This window comes from Lathyrus oleraceus, chromosome 5 (assembly GCF_024323335.1).
Source record: "Lathyrus oleraceus cultivar Zhongwan6 chromosome 5, CAAS_Psat_ZW6_1.0, whole genome shotgun sequence".
Classification (NCBI taxonomy): domain Eukaryota; kingdom Viridiplantae; phylum Streptophyta; class Magnoliopsida; order Fabales; family Fabaceae; genus Lathyrus; species Lathyrus oleraceus.
This window is the reverse complement of record NC_066583.1, coordinates 519,064,194-519,072,006: the sequence shown is the minus strand read 5'-3', so window position 1 is coordinate 519,072,006 and position 7,813 is coordinate 519,064,194.

Genomic DNA, 7,813 nt, shown 5'->3' with positions numbered 1-7,813 from the left:
GTGAACCTTCTAGGAAGTTTTACACTCCATCTTCATCCATTCATCCATTTTGTCCTAAACCTTTTCAGACACATTACTTTCAAAACTTGAGATAAATATTGTGCAAACATCTTCATGCTTTCAAATTAGAAACCTGGACCCTAAGTCCTTGAATTTTTTCAAACTCCATTTCATAATACTTCTTTCAAATCAATCTTAATCATACTTTGACCCTACTTTCATGAATAATCATAATCAATTAACTTCACCCCTTCAATTGTTTTGTGGCTTTGTCCATTCTTGTTAAGTTTTCATACATTAGCCATAGGTTTGATTTATCCTAGTTGGTTGATATTAATCTCACCTATTTGTCCTTAGTTGATTGAATTGTAAGTCTTCCTTGCTTATTATAGGGTTAACCCCTCACTAGCAAGTTGAAGCTTTTCTCACATGGTGGACTCGTTGTTTGTATAAGGTTGAGTTTTCTCCCGTGGATAACGTAAGACCTTAGGGCTTGTGTTTAAAATTGAATCCACTAACTTTTGGAAATCTTTTAGCCGAACTACGGCGTTTTGATCCTTACCTTTGATGGAAGGTACGTAGGCAACTGGTTCATCCGTTCGAACACAAAAACAATAAAAATTGTATATTCTTTTCTCATCATCCCAATCATGTTTGGACAATAAATATTTCATAACAAATAACAATTTTGTACAACAAGTGTGAAAAGGGCTCCCTAGGAGTACCTAGGACGTTTTGGGTGCCTAACACCTTCCCATTGCGTAATTTACCCCTTACCCAGACTCTCTGATCTTTTCATTAGTTTTCTATGTGTAAAACTTCTTAGGCTTTTGTTGGCTTTTTAGCAGTCCTTTGGAGATATAAAAGTGCGGTGGCGACTCGATTCATTGTATGCTTTGCTTTTGATTTAATCAATAAATCATATAGCGACGAATACACCGCTACAAGAGTGACTACAAGATTGTAGATCAGTTGAATCAAACTCCGTCCAAGATTTCTATCCTCTCGTTGTTATTGTGCTCTGAGGCACACTGTAATGCCTTGCTGAAGATGTTGAATTTGGCTTACGTGCCTCAGGAGATCTCTGTCAACCAGTTGGAGGGTGTTATTGCTAACGTGAGCACAAGGCACGGTTTGGGGTTCACAGGCTTGGATCTGACGCCTGAGGGTCGTAATCATAACAAAGCCCTGCATATCACCATGGAGTGTAAGGGCGCAGTATTGTCACATGTGTTGGTGGATACTGGCTCTTCGTTGAACGTGTTGCCCAAGAAGATTCTGAGCAAGATTGATGTTGAAGGGGTTGTCCTCACTCCAAGTGATCTCATTGTTCGTGCGTTTGATGGATCCAAACGGTCTGTTTTTGGTGAAGTCACGTTGCCAGTGAAGATTGGCCCGGAGGTATTTGATATTATCTTCTATGTGATGGATATTCAGCCAACATATAGTTGTCAATTGGGGCGTCCCTGGATACATGGGGCTGGAGCCGTTTCGTCAACTCTCCACCAGAAGTTGAAGTATGTATGGAATGGTCAGATTGTAAATGTGTGCGGCGAGGAGGACATTCTGGTGAGTCATTTATCCTCTTTCAAGTATGTGGAGGTGGATGGTGAGATCCATGAAACTCTGTGCCAGGCATTTGAGACCGTTGCCGTTGAGAAGGTGGCTTTTGCCGACCAGATGAAGCCAAATACCTCAATTGCATCATACAAGCAGGCTATGGAGGTTGTCAACTCGGGCAATGCAGAAGGCTGGGGCAAGATGGTGGACCTGCCTGTTAAAGAAGACAAATTCGGTATTGGTTATCAGCCTCTGCAGGCAGAGCAAGGTGTTCAAGATCAGAAAGGGTCGAGTACCTTCACCAGCGCTGGGCTGATGAATCATGGTGACGTCTTTGCAGGCGGTAGTGAAGACGGGGACAGTGATTATGATGTGGACCACTGGGTGCGCCCGTGTGCTCCAGGGGAGTCGATCAATAATTGGACAGCCGAAGAAGTGGTCCAAGTTACTCTTCAAACAGAGTAATTTTCTTTTGTTTTTTCATTTTTGCATAAAAGCCCTACGTTCTGCCCAAGGCGTAGTGGTTCATTGTAGGGCCTCATCATGTTTTCAATGATTATCATTAATAAAGGATGTTTTGCAAACAATTGGTGCTCACTGTCTTTCTGTTTTTATTTTCATTTTTCAAAACAATAAAAATGGCAAGGTTTTTTTGTTTTTGTGACTTTCTTGAACTCTTTTCTAAAATAAAGCATTAAACATGCAGAGTTGATCTTGCGGACTCCATTAAAAACAGTTCTGTTATGGCTCATTATGATTTCAATAATCCCATCTACCAAGCTGAAGAGGAGAGTGAGGAAGATTGTGACCTCCCCAAAGAACTAGTCAGATTATTGAAGCAGGAGGAAAGGGTCATCCAACCTCATCAGGAAGAGTTAGAGATTGTTAACCTTGGTACTGAGGACGCCAGGAGAGAGATCAAGATCGGGGATGCTTTGAAGGAAGATGTCAAGAGAAGGCTGCTTGAGATGCTGAGAGAATATGTGGAGATATTTGCCTGGTCGTATCAAGATATGCCTGGGTTGGATACAGATATTGTGGTGCACAGGCTACCTCTCAGAGAAGATTGTCCTTCGGTAAAGCAGAAGCTTCGCAGAACTAGTCCTGAGATGTTTTTGTAAAATTGAATCCACTAACTTTTGGAAATCTTTTAGCCGAACTACGGCGTTTTGATCCTTACCTTTGATGGAAGGTACGTAGGCAACGGGTTCATCCGTTCGAACACAAAAACAATAAAAATTGTAATTTTTTTTCTCATCATCCCAATCATGTTTGCACAATAAATATTTCATAACAAATAACAATTTTGTACAACAAGTGTGAAAAGGGCTCCCTAGGAGTACCTAGGACGTTTTGGGTGCCTAACACCTTCCCATTGCGTAATTTACCCCTTACCCAGACTCTCTGATCTTTTCATTAGTTTTCTATGTGTAAAACTTCTGAGGCTTTTGTTCGCTTTTTAGCCAGTCCTTTGGATAAATAAAAGTGCGGTGGCGACTCGATTCATTGTATGCTTTGCTTTTGATTTAATCAATAAATCATATAGCGACGAATACACCGCTACAGAAAAGTGGCGACTCCACTGGGGAGAACATTAGACCTTCCCTGGTGGTATTGCCTACTTTTCACCCTTGTTGTATAATATTTGTTTATGTGTTATTTGACATATTTTTGTACCATTTGGGATAACTGTATTGATTGTAATGTTTGAATTGCTTGATATACAATTGTTGTTTGCTTTGGTGATCTGTGAGATGAGTTCTATACCCGAACTCGAGTGCACTCTAGGATAGGAGAATGGCATAGTCTTGTTGGCTGGTGTGGAGTATTCCTTAGCCAGTTGACTTGCGAGTCCATTCACTTGGTGAAAGTCATGTTGGATTAATAATGTCACACAAGTTTTTTGTGGTTAGGCATTATTCTTTCAATCATGTGCCGCAGAAGCCAAGGACCGTAGTTTACCAAGCCCATCTTGGCCTATTTTTAGGACGTAGTGCGGAGGTCGTTCAGATGTAAGTTCTGATACGATTGTTACGCGATACTACACTCATAAGAGTTTCTCTTGAGAATATTTTTGGAATACGAGTATTCGTTCCTCCGATAATATTCGAAAGATGGAACGATGATTATGGGAACCTCTGGTAGAACATGTCCGGCAGGTTTAAACCCTAGTACACTCCCTTTGGGTGGTTCTTAACCGAGACTCCATGCTCGTGACTCTCAGCAAACCCGTGATTCGTGGTTGAGTCGTTCAGACAACCTTAATATCAATGGAACCTGGGTGTTGATCAGGTATAAAACCTAAATCCCCCAAAACGGATGGTTGATATTAAGGATGTTCGAGCCGGTTCATGTACCGTTAATATCAATGGAACTTGGGTGTCGATAAGGTGAAAACCTAAATCCACCAAAATGGATGATTGATATTAGGGATACAATGAGCTTTCCCATGACCTTTGTTTGGTATGACTTGTTTGATCCTTGAGTGTGATTGTTGCATTCATGCATTCATGCATTCATCTGCACTTCATGTCATCAGAAAAAAAAGAGAGAAAATTTTCAAGGAACTTAAAAGGGTTTATTTGCAAAATTTTCAGACATGGAAAGACCAAAAAGGCATACAAAGAAGTACAGCTTTAGACAGCCCGATGTAAAAGAGTTAAGGGATCTGACATCTTATGTATTAGATCCCTTGGGTTTCAAAGCTCGATATGGGAAGCTTCTACCTCTGCTGACTACTCAGGTTGACGAAGGGTTGATGAGTACTCTAGCCCAGTTTTATGACCCTCTGTATCATTGCTTCTCATTTCCGGACTTCCAGCTGTTGCCAACCTTGGAGGAGTATTCTCATCTCATTGGGATTCCGATTCTGGATCAAGTGTCGTTCAGTGGCCTAGAGAGTATTCCGATTGCTCGAGAGATTGCCAACTTGTTGCACATAGATGAAGATCTGATTAGGGCTAATCTGACTACCAAAGGCGGAATTCAGGGTTTTCCTTCCGAGTTCCTCGTTGCTCAAGCTACCTTTTATGGGAAGGCCATGAGTGAAGATGCCTTTGAGGCTTTGTTTGTGCTGCTCATCTATGGATTGGTGTTGTTTCCCAACTTCGACAAGTTCGTGGACATGAACGCCATTAGGATCTTCTCAGTTCTTAATCCCGTTCCGAATTTGTTGGGCGATGCCTCTGTCTCTTTGCATCTGAGGAACGCAAAGGGTGTGGGAGTTATTGTCTGTTGTCTACCCCTGCTATACAAGTGGTTTATTTCGCACTTGCCGCAGACAGTTGCTTTCAAGGAGAACAAGGGATGTCTACGGTGGTCTCAGAGACTTATGTCTCTCACCAATGATGATATCACTTGGTATGATCGCGTGTATGATACCGTCCAGATCATTGACTATTGTGGTGAATTCCCTAATGTGCCTCTTCTTGGCACATGTGGTGGGATCAGCTACAATCCTATTCTCGTACGACGTCAGCTTGGGTTCCCCCTAAAGGATAAACCTCATAACATTCTGTTAGAAGGCGTATTCTTTCAGGAGGGTAAAGATCCCCAAGGCCTGAAAGCCAGATTTGTCCGTGCTTGGCGCAGTATTCACAAGAAGAGTAGGAACGAGTTGGGTCCGAAGAACTGCATTGCTTTGGAGCCATACACCTCTTGGGTCAGACAGAGAGCTGTCGTGTACTTGATGCCATATGATCATCCGAGACCTACACCGTTGGATGTGACTGGGCCTTCAACCCTCCCTACCCAACGTGTAGAGGAGTTGAGAGAAGAAGACCTTTCACGTGCTTGGATCTGTGAAAGAGAAGAATTGCTTCAGCAGCTTAAGGAGAAGGACGCTATGATTGAGTTCCTCGAGCATCGAGTGATCGACGACCCGAACGACACTTGGACCTCTCTGCTTCCTCAGTCTTCCAAATTCTGGAAGAGGAAGTATGATCGACTTGCAAAGGAGAAAGCAGACATGGAAGCGGCCTATGAGAGAGAGATCAAGAAGCTGTGTACTTCTCGTTTTCCAGCATCCCGAGCTTCTAGGGATCCATAGGATGTTTATTTCCCTTTTCTCTTTGTAATAATAAAAAATGATGTACTTCTTTGTCTCGATATATTGAATGAGATATTTCCCATGAGAAATTAAAATGCTTTAACTATTCAAAATATTGCAAATAATACCCTAAGGGTTCCTTGAAAATAAACAAAGCATCTGCACAAGCATTTCATGCATCATTTTTGCATAAGCAGGTACCCTTTGTTTCTGGTCTTCTTGTCCTAACTCTGTGTTCTTCATTTATTTTGAAGACAAGCTGACTCACCGGTATTATACTCGAGTCAATTCTGCGAGAGTTATGGAGCAGCTAGAACAAGAGAACAGAGAACTGAAAGAAGAGGTCGCCAGACTTGGCGCTTTGATGGAGTAACTCCTCGCTGCTCAAAATCAACCTGCTCAACCGCCTGCAACGCCTGCCCAGAGGACGGTCATCTCAGAGGTCATCGCTTCGACTGTTCCAGTCAGTGCTCATCATGTGCCCGATGCTATGCCAGCCAGGTTCCCTTGGGGGATGCCTCCAGGTTTTATGCCTGATCGGCCTGCTCCAACTTTTTCTCATATGCCGGCATCTAGCCCGGTCCCTGTTGCTGCTCCTCCTGTCGTGCATACCATGCCAAGGGTAGACGACACCATCTATCAGATGGTACATGAGCTTAGACAGTGCCAATATCAGATCATTCAACGACCTTGGCGAAGCCTTCGTCAAGCAGTATAAGTATAACGTCGATATGGCGCCTGACCGAGATCAACTCAGGTCCATGTCGCAGAAGGATAAAGAGACTTTCAAGGAGTACGCCCAGAGGTGGCGAGAGCTGGCAGCTCAGATTATTCCACCGCTGGAGGAGAAAGAAATGACCAAGATCTTTTTGAAGACTCTTGGCTCATTCTATTATGAGCGGATGGTAGCAAGCGCTCCCTCTGATTTCACCGAGATGGTGAACATGGGGATGCGTCTTGAGGAAGGTGTCTGTGAAGGACGATTGGCGAAAGATGAGAGCTCTTCTTCTAAACGATATGGGGCGTTTAAGAGGAAGGATGGGGAAGCACATGCTGTGCAATCCCATCCCAAGCACAGAAGACCCTCTGTTCAGAGGAAGCCTGCATGTCGTGCCGGTCATCAGCACCAGGTGGCTCATATAGCACCTGTCTTTAAAGACAATGCTCAGCAACATCAGCAATATCAGCATCAACAACAATATCAACAGCCTCATTATCAGCAACAACATCGTCCACAGCAACAGGCTTACCAGCCTCGTGGAAGTACAACCAATCAAGCTAACTTGAGTTATGATAGAAAGAAGATCAGCTTCGATCCAATTCCTATGACATATGCAGAGCTTTATCCTTCCTTGTTGGAAAGGAAATTGGTTTCTCCCAGGGATCCTCCGGCCATTCCTGCAAATCCACAATGGTGGTATAAACCAGATCAGCATTGTGTTTACCATTCCGGTGCCCCGGGCCATAACATCGAGAATTGCTACCCACTCAAGACTAAGGTTCAAGACCTTATGAGATGTGGAATCTTGAGTTTTGAAGATTCAGGCCCGAATGTCACCAAGAACCCATTGCCTACGCATGGGAAATCAGTTAATATGGTTCAGGAATGCCTTGGGAAGTACAAGGTCAGATATGTAAGCCACATTAGGCAGTCGTTGGTTGAGTTACATCGTTTGCTGTGTCAGTACAGCTACTTAGAGCATAACCACGACAAGTGTCGCGTCTGCTCGGTTAACCGCTTGGGTTGCAACCAGGTACGCCGAGAACTTCAAGAGCTATTAGACGAAGGAACCATTGAGATTCTGCAGAATCGCAACGTTGATGAAGACGAGCCTGAGGTGAATGTGATTTCACCAGTGTTCAAATTACCTGAGCCTATTGTTATCCGCTATGATAGCAGCAAGCCGAAGGCTTCCCCTTCTTTGGTCATTAAACCTGCAGGCCCTGTGCCTTACTCTTCAGACAAAGCCGTACCGTTCAGATACAATCCTGTCGCTGTGCAAGATGGGGTAGAAGTGCCTTTGCCTTCAACTTCCGTGACCAACGTCGCTGATGTAAGTGGGTTGACCCGAAGTGGTCGTGTGTTTTCTGCGCCTCCTAAGGCTGTTGCTTATGATACTGTTGAGCGTCCGGTTGGGACAGCTGTAAATATTCAGAATCAGACACGTGATGTTGCCAAACCATCCTCCTCTGTACAAAAAACTC